Genomic DNA, 12,763 nt, shown 5'->3' on the forward strand with positions numbered 1-12,763 from the left:
TTCCCTTGACCTCTTCAATAAGATGGAAGTTCTTATTGCCTCCAGCCTTCTTTCTGTCTTGTTGGATTATCTAATTCACAGTTTTAAAAAACATTACATAGGGGTGAACAGGTCTTGGACCTCTGGCTGATTGATGTCTCCTGTAGCAGAAGGCAAACTACAAAGGAGCTCTTCACATGTAAGAATGGATGATGATTTCAGCACTTCCTGATTATAAATATCTTAAGGACTCATGTTCCAGGACCATTCCAGAGACATCTCTCTCTCCTTTTTTACCTCCCACTTTGTGACTTGATAAGGGGACTATAGTGAATATAGTGACTAACTTTTACATATTTTATCAACGTGAAAAGTTTATCAGGTTCCACTAATTTAATTAGTGCCTACAGTAGAAAAGGGCATCCGTTTTCTATGAAGGGACACTATATCAAAGGCAAGTCATAATTACACACACACACACACACACACACACAATATCAAAGGCAAGTCATAATTACACACACACACACACACACACACACACACACACACACACACACACACACACACACACACACACACACACACACACACACACACGAGAGTCTCCCTCTGTTGCCCAGGCTGGAGTGCAGTGGCATGATCTTGGCTCACTGCAACCTCCGCCTCCCGGGTTCAAGCGATTTTCCTGCCTCAGCCTCCCGAGTAGCTGGGACTACAGGTGTGTACCACCACACCCAGCTAAATTTTGTATTTTTAGTGGAGACAGGGTTTCACCATGTTGGCCAGGCTGGTCTCAAACTCCTGACCTCAGGTGATCCGCCCACCTTGGCCTCCTAAAGTGCTGGGGATTGCGGGTGTGAGCCACTGCGCCCGGCCAATTATATATATATATATATATATATATATATATGTATATTTAAGTTATGCTTTATAAGGAATTACAAAGCATACTGTTTATTCCTTTTCACATAACAAAAGGAAGACATAGTAGTCCAGGTTTCTTATCTGATATGTTTTTTCCCCAAGGCAAATAGGGCTGTGATGATTAACATAAAGAATCATTTCAGTCTTCAGATGAAACCCTATCATCTGCATGCAAAAAGGAATTTAATCCCTTCAAGCCAACAAGTAACCATATCCATAGTATCTGGAGGGCTAGGCTACTTGCATTTCATACTGCTCAATTAAATGTCATGGACTGTCCATATTCTGCCACATTACTTTCCAGTTCTGAGTGGTCAAGTTAAAGGCATTCTTTTTTCTTTCTTGCTTTTTTTTGGTTAGTTGGTTTATTTATTAGAGATGGGGGTCTCGCTATGTTGCCCAGGCTGATCTTGAACTCTTGGCCTCAAGTGATCCTTCCACCTCAGCTTCCCAAAGTGCTGGGATTACAGGTGTGCGCTACCGTGCTCAGTAGACATTTTTAGAAAAAAGAATCCTTTGTGTTCAGTTTGTTTTAATTTTTTTAATCTTAAAGTTTTAAATGTTTTTAGTTTTTAAATTTTGAATTGAAAATATTTAAGCATACAGAAAAATAGAGTAGTACAAGCAACAGCTACGTAACTACCATCTTGTCAGCAGTGAATATTTTGCCATATTTGCTTGGCACATATCAATATGCTGTTGATATATAGCATAAACATTTTTTCTAAACCACTGCAAAGTAAGTTTTAGACTTTCACCTCTAAATACTTAAGATTGCTGTGGTAGGCAAAATAATGCCCCTTCTCCCAAGATGTCTACGCCCCAGCCCCCATAACCTGTGAATATGTTCCGTTTCATGGCAACAGAGAATTAAGATGGCAGATGGAATTAAGGTTGCTAATCAGTTGACCTTAAAATGTGGAAATTATTCTAGATTATCCAGGTGGGCCAATATAATCATAAGGGTCCTAAAGGAGGCAGAAGAGTGTCAGAGTTGGCAGTCAGAGGAGTAGGCCTGATACTTGAAGATGAGGGAAGTGGCCATGAACCCAGCAAAGTAGATTGTCTGTAGCAGGGAACAGCAGGACAATGGATTTTCCTCTAGAGACTCCAGATGAAATGTAGGAGCCAACTGGGCACGGTGACTCATGCCTGTAATCCCAGCACTTTGGGAGGCCAAGGCGGGTGAATCACTTGAGGCCAAGAGTTCGAGACCAGCCTGGGCAACATGGCAAAAACCCATCTCTACAAAAAATACAAAAATTAGCTGGGCGTGGTGATGCGCACCTGTAGTCCCAGCTACTCCCAGTCCCAGAGGCTGAGGTGGGAGAGTCGCTTGAGCTGCAGGAGGCAGAGGTTGCAGTGAGCCAAGATCATGCCACTGTACTCTAGCCCAGGTGACAGAGCCAGACCCTATGTAAAAAAAAAATAAAAATAAGTAGGAGCCATACCCATACCTTGAATTTAGCCTAATGAGACCCATTTTAGACTTAATGACTTTCTGGGTGAAAGGTAATACAATTTGTATTGTGTTTAAGCCACTAAATTTGTGGTAATTTATTATAGCAGCCATAGAAAACTAATAGTAGGCTGGGCTTACGCCTGTAATCCCAGCACTTTGGGAGGTGGAAGGTGGGTGAATCTCTAGAAGTCAGGAATTTGAGACCTGCCTGGCCAACATGGGAAAACCCTGTCTCTACTAAAAATACAAAAATTAGCTGGGCGTGGGGACACATGTCTGTAATCCCAGCTACTCAGGAGGCTGAGGTGAGAGAATCTCTTGAACCCGGGAGGCAGAAGTTACAGTGAGCCGAGATCTTGCCAATGCACTCCAGTCTGGGCAACAGAGCAAGAGTCTGTCTCAAAAAAAAAACAAACAAAAAAGAAAGCTAATGCTACAGTTACGTCTCAAAAAAATACGGACAATCTCCTATTCAACCACAATACCATTATAACCAACAAGATTAATAATAATTCCCTAATATTATTTAATACTTAGTCCATTTGAAAATTTACCCAGTTCCCCATAGTATCTTTTGTAGCTGTGTTTAAACCAAGATTCAATCAAAGATTATACATTATATTTGGTTATGTCTGTGAGTCTCTCTTAACCTAGGACAGTCTGTATCACCACCTCTTTTTTTTTATATCAACTTTTTTGAAGAGACCACGCTCATTGATTTGAAATATGTTCCACATTGTAGATTTGTCAGATTGTTTCCATGTTAATTGTCTCAATGCCTGCAGTGAAAAGTTTGATCCCTAGGGTAAGGTAACAGCAAGATTGTTCCATTGTTAAGATGTGTTTTTCCTTTTGCAATTAGTCGTCTGTGGAGTTATTTTGTTTATATGAACTGAACTAGTTCTTATGAAAATAAATGTTAAATTTCCAGACCAGCATATTTTATAATGGCAGTATAACAGACTATATAACCTAAAACCCTTGGGCTATTTCATTACAAAACACCTAGTAGTGCTGGATGAAATGTAACAACTATTTTTTAATTTTTAAACAAACTTTTAAAAATGCATAGCTAGTTGAGCCTGAAAGAATTAAGGAAAATTCTCAGGGACTGCAAATGAAAGAGGAACTGAAAATGAACAGTATGCATGTGACTTAATGCTGTGGTATTTCTGGGTGCTTTGCCTAGTCTCAGTTACCGAAAGGCTTGTTTTTTGTTTTTTGTTTTTTTTTGAGACGGAGTCTTGTTTTGTCGCCCAGGCTGGAGTGCTGTGGCAAGATCTCGGCTCACTGCAAGCTCCGCCTCCCGGGTTCACACCATTCTCCTCCCTCAGTCTCCCGAGTAGCTGGAACTACAGGCGCCCGCCACCAAGCCCGGCTAATTTTTTTGTATTTTTAGTAGAGACGGGGTTTCACCGTGTTAGCCAGGACGGTCTCGATCTCCTGACCTCGTGATCCGCCTGTTTCGGCCTCCCAAAGTGCTGGGATTACAGGCGTGAGCCACCGTGCTTGGCCTAAAGGCTTGGTTTTAATGTCCATGAGCCTTAGACCTGTATGGAACAGAGTTAGAAATGCAAATCTCTATATAAAGCAGGGAACCTTAAAGGTTCATACTCAAGAGAAAGGAAGGGACCACAGAAAATTCCATCTACTAGTTTAAGAAAACAAGGAAACTTTTGTGTCTCAGCCTGGGCTCTGGCTGGGGGTAGATGGGAATGTCTTCTGAAAATTTATGTTTGGACTCAAGAATATACAATAAGGAAAGGATCAATAGGGCAAGGATAGTCCCTCCAACAAATGGTGTTGGGAAAACTGGATATCCACAGCAAAATAATGAAATTATCTTGTACTGTACACAAAAATCAACCCAAAATGGATTAAAGAGTTAAACATAAGACCTGAAATTATAAAACTCATAAGAAGAAAACAGGGAAAAAGCATTATGACATTGGTCTTGGCAATGATTTCATGGATATGACATCAAAAACACAGGCAACAAAAGCAAGTGGAACTGCATCAACCTAAAAAGCTGCTGCACAGCAAAGGAAACAGCAGAATGGAAAGGCAATCTACAAAATGTGAGGAAATGTTTGTGAACCATTTATTTGATAAGGGGTTAATCTCCAACATACATAAGGAACTCATACAACTCAGTAGCAAAAAATATATGTATATTAAAAAATAGGCCCTTCGCTGCCGTCCGTCGATTTATTTCTCCAGGAAGAAAAATGGCATCTGTTGCAGTTGATCCACAACCAAGTGTGGTGACTTGGGTGGTCAACCTGTCCTTGATGAGCTCCACATATGACCCCATGTCCTCAGCCCATGTCAGTACAAAGGACCAGTGTCCTACTTGAAGTCTGTGTGTGAGATGGCAGAGAAGGGTGTGAAGACCATCACCTCGGTGGCCATGACCAGTGTGCTCTGCCCATCATCCAGAAGCTAGAGCTGCAAATTGCAGTTGCCAATATCTGTGCCTGTAAGGGGCTAGACAGGATTGAGGGGAGACTGCCTATTCTGAATCAACCATCAACTCAGGTTGTTGCCAGTGCCAAAGGTGCTGTGACTGGGGCAAAAGATGCTGTAACGACTACTGTGACTGGGGCCAAGGATTCATCACAGGGTTGATGGACAAGACCGAAGGGGTAGTGACTGGCACTGTGGAGAAGACCCAAGTCTGTGTCAGTGGCAGCATTAACACAGGCTTGGGAAGTCGGATAATGCAACTCGTGAGCAGTGGCTTAGAAAATGCGCTCACCAAATCAGAGCTCTTAGTAGGACAGTACCTCCCTCTCACTGGGGAAGAACTAGAAAAATAAGCAAAAAAAGTTGAAGGATATGATATGGTTCAGAAGCCAAGTTGTTACGTTAGACTGGGATCCCTGTCTACCAAGCTTCACTCCCTGTCTACCAAGCTTCGCTTCCTATCAGCAGGCTCTCAGCAGGGTTAAAGAAGCTAAGCAAAGAAGCTAAGCAAAAAAGCCAAGAGACCATTTCTCAGCTCCATTCTACTGTTCACTTGATTGAATTTGCCAGGAAGAGTGTGCATAGTGCCAATCAGAAAATTCAGGATGCTCAGGATAAGCTCTACCTCTCATGGGTGGAGTGGAAAAGGAGTATTGGATACGATGATACTGATGAGTCCCACTGTGCAGAGCACATCGAGTCACGTACTCTTGCTATTGCCCGCAACCTGACTTAGCAGCTCCAGACCACATGCCACAGCCTTCTGTCCAACATCCACGATTACCACAGAACATCCAAGGTCAGGCCAAGCATATGAGGGTGATGGCAGGCGACATCTACTCAGTGTTCCGCAATGCTGCCTCCTTTAAGGAAGTGTCTGACAGCCTCCTCACTTCTAGCAAGGGGCAGCTGCAGAAAATGAAGGAATCTTTAGATGGCTTGGTGGATTGTCTTGTTAACTACATGCCCCTCAACTGGCTAGTAGGTCCCTTTTACCCTCAGCTGACTGAGTCTCAGAATGCTTAGGACCAAAGTGCAGAGATGGACAAGAGCAGCCAGGAGGCCCAGCAATCTGAGCACAAAACTCATTAAACCTGCACCTGTCACCAGTGCATGATGCGGCCAGCCAGTTAACACCTTTTGTTATGTTGAAATTAACCCGGCTAGGCAACCCTAAATTGGGAAGCAAGTAGCTAGAAAAAGGTCCTCAATTATAGTTATTTCCAGCTGGATTAAGAGATTTAAAGTTTCTGGTTTTAGCAGATGATTTCTGTTCACCTGGTAAGAAAAGAATGCTAGGCTTGTTAGATCCTAGCCAGAACTCACAAAAAATTCCAGTGCACTTATGTTCTCATTCTGTGGCCATTGTGTTACCCTCTGTTACTGTTTGTGTTGAATAAAAACATCTTCATGCGGGCTGGGGTAGAAACTGGTGTCTGGTATGATCTGAGCAGGCCTCTTTACTGATTTATCTCATGATGATTGCTTGTACCACTTGATTTTAGTTTTTTATTTCTCAAATAGGAATACTACCTTTGAATTCAATATAATTCACTATAAGATTAAAAAAAAAATGGACAAAGGACCTGAATAGACATTCTCCAAAGAAGACATAAAAGTGGCCAAGTATATGAAAAATTGCTCAGTATTGCTAATCATCAGAGAAGTACACATGAAAACCACAGTGAAATATCACCTCACACCTGTCAATGTCAAGGTGGCTATTTTTTTCCAACAAACAATTGGCAAGGGAGTGAAGAAATTGGAACCCTTGCACACTGTTGGTGGGAATGCAAAATGGTACAAGCGGCCACTATGGAAAACAGTATGGAGGTTCATTGACATATTAAATATAGAACTACCAGATGGTCTAGCAATCATGCTTCTAGATATTTATCCAAAATAAAATCAGGATCCCAAAGAGACATTAGCACTCCCACATGTGACAAAATGGATGAAGCTTGAGGACATTATGCTAAGGGAAATAAGATAGTCACAGAAAGACAAATAACTGTGAGTCTACTTATGTGAGGTATCTAGTCAGATTCATAGGTTGACAGAGTCAAATGGTGGTTGCCAAAGGCTGAGGGGGAGGAGAAATTGGGGGTTGCTAAACAATGTATGTAAAATTAATGTCAAACAGGAGGAAAAAGCTCTAGAGATCTGCCATACAACACTGTACCTATAGTCAACACTAATGTACACTTGAAAATTTGTTAAGAGGGTAAATCTTAAGTGTTTTTACCACAATAAAACAACAAAAATTTTTTTTTTTGAGGCAGAGTCTTGCTCTGTCACCCAGGCTGTAGCGTAGTGGCGTGTTCTCGGCTCACTGCAACCTCTGCCTCCCAGGTTCAAGCGATTCTCCTGCTGCAGCCTCCTGAGTAGCTGGGATTATAGGTGCACACCACCATGCTTGGCTAATTTTTGTTTTATTTAGTAGAGATGAAGTTTCACCATGTTGGCCAGGCTGGTCTCAAACTCCTTGACCTCAAGTGATCCGCCTGCCTAGGTCTCCCAAAGTGCTGGGATTACAGGTGTGAGTCACCACACCCGGCCAACAAACAATTTTTTAAAAATTAAATATGGGCTTATTAGGCTGAGCACAGTGGCTCACACCTATAATCCCGGCATTTTGGGAGGCTGATGTGGGCGGATCACTTGAGGTCAGGAGTTCAAGACCAGCCTCGCCAACATAGTGAAACCTGGTCTCTACTGAAAATACAAAAATTAGCTGGGTATGGTGGTGGATGCCTGTAATCCTAGCTACTCAGGAGGCTGAGGCAGGAGGATCACTTGAACCTGGGAGGCGAAGGTTGCAGTGAGCCAAGTTTGTGCCACTGCACTACAGCCTGGGCATCAGAGTGAGACTCTGTCCTAAAAAGGAAAAATAATTAAGTATGGGCTTACTTGCGTGGGTTTAAATTATTATCACCAGCTTGGTCTGAGATCCCCAAACTGGGAAATGAATATAAAAAAATTATTCAGGACCCTGTATAATACCCTTGGGGTAACTAGCAGAAGCCTATGTAAAGCTACTCTGGAGGAACAGATCCACAATTTAAGCAACACAGGATTCTAACAGATAAAATCTCACTGAATAACCCACTTGATTGTGACAAGGCTCATAATCAAAAGTGACAAAAAATAAGAAAACAGCTCATTTACCATGAATAAGAGTCACAGATACACTACCTCTCAGGACTAGATCTCCAGTTTATTGACTATAGACCATAGAATAAGTGCATTTAAAAGGATTAAATACAGCCAGGCGTGGTGGCTCATTCCTGTAATCCCAGCACTTTGAGAGGCCAAGCCAGGCGGATCACCTGAGGTCAGGAGTTCAAGACCAGCGTGGCCAACATGGTGAGACCTTGCCTCTGCTAAAAATACAAAACATTAGCTGGGTGAGGTGGCACATGTCTGTAATCCCAGCTACTCAGGAGGCTGAGGCAGGAGAATCGCTTGAAACCGGAAGGCGGAGATTGCAGTGAGCCAAGATCACACCACTGTACTGCAGCCTGGGTGAAAGAGTGAAACTGTCTCAAAAAAAAAAAAAAAGGTCAAATTAAAAATATATTTGGAAGGTAATGCTGATAGAGTTTACAGATAGAATGCATGTGGGTATGAGAAAGAGGAACTAAGAATGACTGCAAGTGTTTGGTTTGAATAGTGGTGTCATTTGCTAAGATGTGTAACAGTAGGGGAAGAAACAGTTTTGGACATAAGATTATAAAATGCCTGTTAGAGATCTGCTATCTTTTGAATGTTTGTCCCTTCAAAATTCATGTTGAAATTTAATTGACATTGTAATAATATTAAGAAGTGGGACCTTTAAGAAGTGATTAAGTTATTAGGGCTTTACCCTCATGGGTGGGATTAATATTGTTATAAAAGGGCACCCTCTCTTTGCCATCTGCTATGTTATTAGACAGCAAGAAGGTCTTCACCACATGCCAGTACCTTGATGTTAGGCTTCCCAACTTCCGGAACTGTATGCCAATAAATAGCCAATAAATTTCTGGTCATTATAAAGTGCCCAAAGCTGGGTACGGTGACATACACCCATAGCCTCAGCTACCTGGGATGCTGAGGTGGGAGGATCATTTGAGCTCAAGGAGTTTGGCAACATGGAGAGACTCCATCTCTAAACAAAACAAAACAGAACACACACACCCACACACCCCTATATAAATTACCCAGTCTGTGGGAGGTTTTTGTTTGTTTTTTGTTTTGTTTTGAGATGAGTCTGGCTGTTGCCGAGGCCAGAGTGCAGTGGCGCGATCTTGGCTCGCTGCAACCTCTGCCTCCCGGGTTCAAGCAGTTCTCTGCCTCAGCCTTCTGAGTAGCTGGGATTACAGGCACCCACCACTACACCTGGCTAATTTTTTTGTAGTTTTAGTAGGGACAGGGTTTCACCATCTTGGCCAGGCTGTTCTTGAACTCCTGACCTCATGATCCACCTGCCTCGGCCTCCCAAAGTGCTTGAATTACAGGCGTTAGCCACCATGCAGAATGGACGAAGACAACACCCAAATGGAGATGTTAGTTAGGCAATTGACTATATAAAGAGAGTTTTGGAGGAGAGTGACAGCTAGGAATATCAATTTGAGAATTAGTATATAAATGCTATTTAAAGCCATGGGAACACTTCATTTTTACAGTTACAAGGTAGAAAGATGAATAGAAACTAATGAAGACTAAGAATAAAGGATCACGAGTGTAGAATAAGACCCAGAGATGTGAAGTCCCGAAAGCCAAGTGAAGAAAGCAGGTCAAGAAGGTAGGAAGATTGAGTTGATAAAATGCTGCTGAAAGTTCAAATAAGATAAGGATTGATAAATAATTATTGGACTTGGCAACATGAAGGTAATTAGTGACCTGGAAAAAATAATCTCTTTATATTGAGGGAATAAAACCTGAACTGAAGTGGTTTTAAGCCAGAAGAAAGAGACAATAAAGTATAGGTAACTCTTGAGGAATTTTGCTGTAGAAGGGTTCAGGGACATGGGGCAGTGACTGGAATACGACAGGAAGTCATGGGAAGAATTTTCTAAGGTGTAAGAAATACTATACCAAGTTGGTATGGTGATGGGATGATTCTCAACACTGGCTAAATAATAGAACTAACTGGGGAATTTATTAAAGGATAGCTGCATGAGTTCAGTGGCAGACTGATTAAATCAAATCTTTGGGAATTGGACCGTGGTATCAGTATGTTTGTTTTACAGTTACTCAGATGATTCCAATATGCATCCAAAGTTGATCTGCTTTGGAGCAGATCAGTCAAATTAACTTGTTACATAAGTTAAACAGTATATCCAACACAGTTGAAAATTAGGAACAATAGAAATTACACAGAATGCAGCATAGATATATTAAAAATGGAAAATATGAAAAAAGAGATGAGACATGGAGAGTAGAATGAGATGGTCCAAGATATATCTCATAGGAGTTCTAGGGTAGGGTAGAGAAAATGGAGAGTAGCAACATTCAAAGAGATAATAGCAGAAAATTTCACAGAATTTCTAAGTATATGAATCTTCAAGGAAAAAAAAAATAGTGAATCCTGAAAGAATAACACTAAAGACAAAGATCTTATGAAAGCAGCCAAATAGATTACTGTGAAGGAATGAAAATTAGGCCGGGCTCAGTGATTCATGCCTGTAATTTCCGTGCTTTGGGAGGCCTAAAGAGGAGGATCACTTGAGTTCAGGAGTGAGGCTGCAGTAAGCTATGATTTTACCAGTGCGCTTCAGGCCGGGTGACAGAGAGACTCCATCTCAAAAAGATGTGGTCTTTCTTACTTATCTACAGAAGTGTGTCTAGTTTCTCAGCTGTAAGCATTCAGAGGTCAGGGACTAAATACAATAATTAAGTACAATGTTGCAAAAATACTGACATTAAAAATAGAAGTTCCAGGCCAGGCACAGTAGGTCAGACTTGTAACCCCAGCACTTTGGGAGGCTGAGGCAGGCGGATCACTTGAGGCCAGGAGTTCGAGACCAGCCTGGCCAACTTGGCGAAACCCTGTCTCCACTAAAAATACAAAAACTAGCCAGGCGTGGTGGTACACGTTTGTAGGCTCAGTTACTTGGGAGGCTGAGGCACAAGAATCACTTAAAACCAGGAAGCAGAGGTTGCAGTGAGCCAGGAGATTGTGCCATTGCACTCCAGCCTGGGTGACAAAGCAATACTCCGTCCAAATAAAATAGCTTTGACTGTATGTAACACACTAATGACTAATTCGTTGGAACTAAAAACGAGATAGGACTGAAATAAAAAATAAGAATTTAATAGAAGGCATAAAAGAGCAAGAAGGGCCAGGTGCAGTGGCTCACGCCTGTAATCCCAGCACTTGGGGAGGCCGTGGCAGGTGGATCACAAGGTCAGAAGTTTGAGACCTGCCTGGCCAACATGGTGAAACCCCGTCTCTACTAAAAATACAAAAATTAGCCAGGAGTGGTGGTGGAGGCCTGTAATCCCAGCTACTCGGGAGGCTGAGGCAGAGAATTGCTTGAACCCAGGAGGCGGAGATTGCAGTGAGCCAAGATCCCGCCACTGCATCCCAGCCTGGGCAACAGAGTGAGACTCCGTCTCAAAAAAAAAAAAAAAAAAAAAGAACGCAAAGAACAAGAAGGGGCTGGACACGGTGGCTCATGCCTGTAATCCTAGCACTTTAGGAGGCTGAGATGGGCGGATCACTTGAGGCCAGGAGTTCGAGTCCAGTGTGGCCAATATGGTGAAACCCCATCTCTACAAAAAAAAAATACAAAAAAATTAGCTGGGCATTGGTGGCACACACCTGTAATCCCAGCTACTTTGGAGGCTAAGGCAGAAGAATCACTTGAACCTGGGAGGCAGAGGTTGCAGTGAGCCAGGTTCACACCACTGGACCCCAGCCTGGGTGACAGAGTGAGACTGTCTCAAAACAAACATAGCAAGAAGGAAGCACAGAACAAGCAAAGTAAATAGAACAGAAGGTGGTAGAAATAGAACTAAATATATTAGTGATCATGATAAGTGTAAACTAGTCAGTTTTTTAGAAACGATTTAATGGAAAAACAAATTCAGATAAATACTGTCGAAAACATAAAGGTGTAGAAATTGAAATTAACAAAAAAAAAAATGTTGTAGGTAAATATTAACCAGAAAGTTAATGTCACCATACTAATATAAGACAAACTTTAAGGCAAAAAAAAATTATTATGGGAACGGTTTTTGGGGTTTTTTTTTTTTTTTTTTTTTTTTATAGAGATAGTGTCTTGCTCTGTCATCCAGTGGAGTACAATGGTGTAATCATGGTAAACTGCAGTCTCAAACACCTGAGCTTAAACAATCCTTCCACCTCAGCTTCCTGAGTAGCTGGAACTGTGGACGCATGCCACCATGCCTGGTAATTTTTATTTATTTATTCATTTATTTATTTTTTTGAGATAAAGTCTTGCTCTGTCACCCAGGCTTGAGTGCAGTGGTGCAATTGCTCACTGCAGCCTCAACTTCCCGGGCTCAAGCAATCCTCCCACCTCACCCCCACCTTGTAGCACCCCCACCAAAGTAACTGGAACTGTAGGCGTGCAACTACCACACCTGGCTAACTTTTTATATTTTATAAACGTGGGGTTTTGTCATGTTGCCCAGGCTGGTCTTGAACTCCTGAGCTCATGGGATCCACCCGTCTCAGCCCCCCAAAGTGCTGGGATTACAGGTGTGAGCCACCACCATGCCCAGCCTAATGTTTTAAATTAATGGTAGAGACAGGCTATCGCTATTTTGCATAGACTGGAACTTTTTTTGTTTTGGTTTGGTTTTTTTACTGATACAGGGTCTGGCTCTGTCGTCCAGGCAGGAGTTCAGTGGTTTGATCAGGCTCACTGCAGCCTCAGCCTCCTGTGCTTAAGCAATCCTCATTGAACTGTCTTGGCACCC

The 12,763-nt window shown here is 42.2% G+C and overlaps 1 protein-coding gene and 1 pseudogene across 5 annotated transcripts in view; both read left to right on the plus strand.

The window, feature by feature from the left end:
* The window catches only part of GATAD2B (GATA zinc finger domain containing 2B), a 117,169-nt gene that overhangs the window by 66,278 nt on the left and 38,128 nt on the right, over nucleotides 1-12,763 (plus strand). The gene's annotated exons all lie outside the window — the stretch shown is intronic.
* Nucleotides 924-11,458, plus strand: LOC129058736 (perilipin-2-like; annotated as a pseudogene).

This window comes from Pongo abelii, chromosome 1, assembly GCF_028885655.2.
Source record: "Pongo abelii isolate AG06213 chromosome 1, NHGRI_mPonAbe1-v2.0_pri, whole genome shotgun sequence".
In the NCBI taxonomy this organism is placed as follows: Eukaryota; Metazoa; Chordata; class Mammalia; order Primates; family Hominidae; genus Pongo; species Pongo abelii.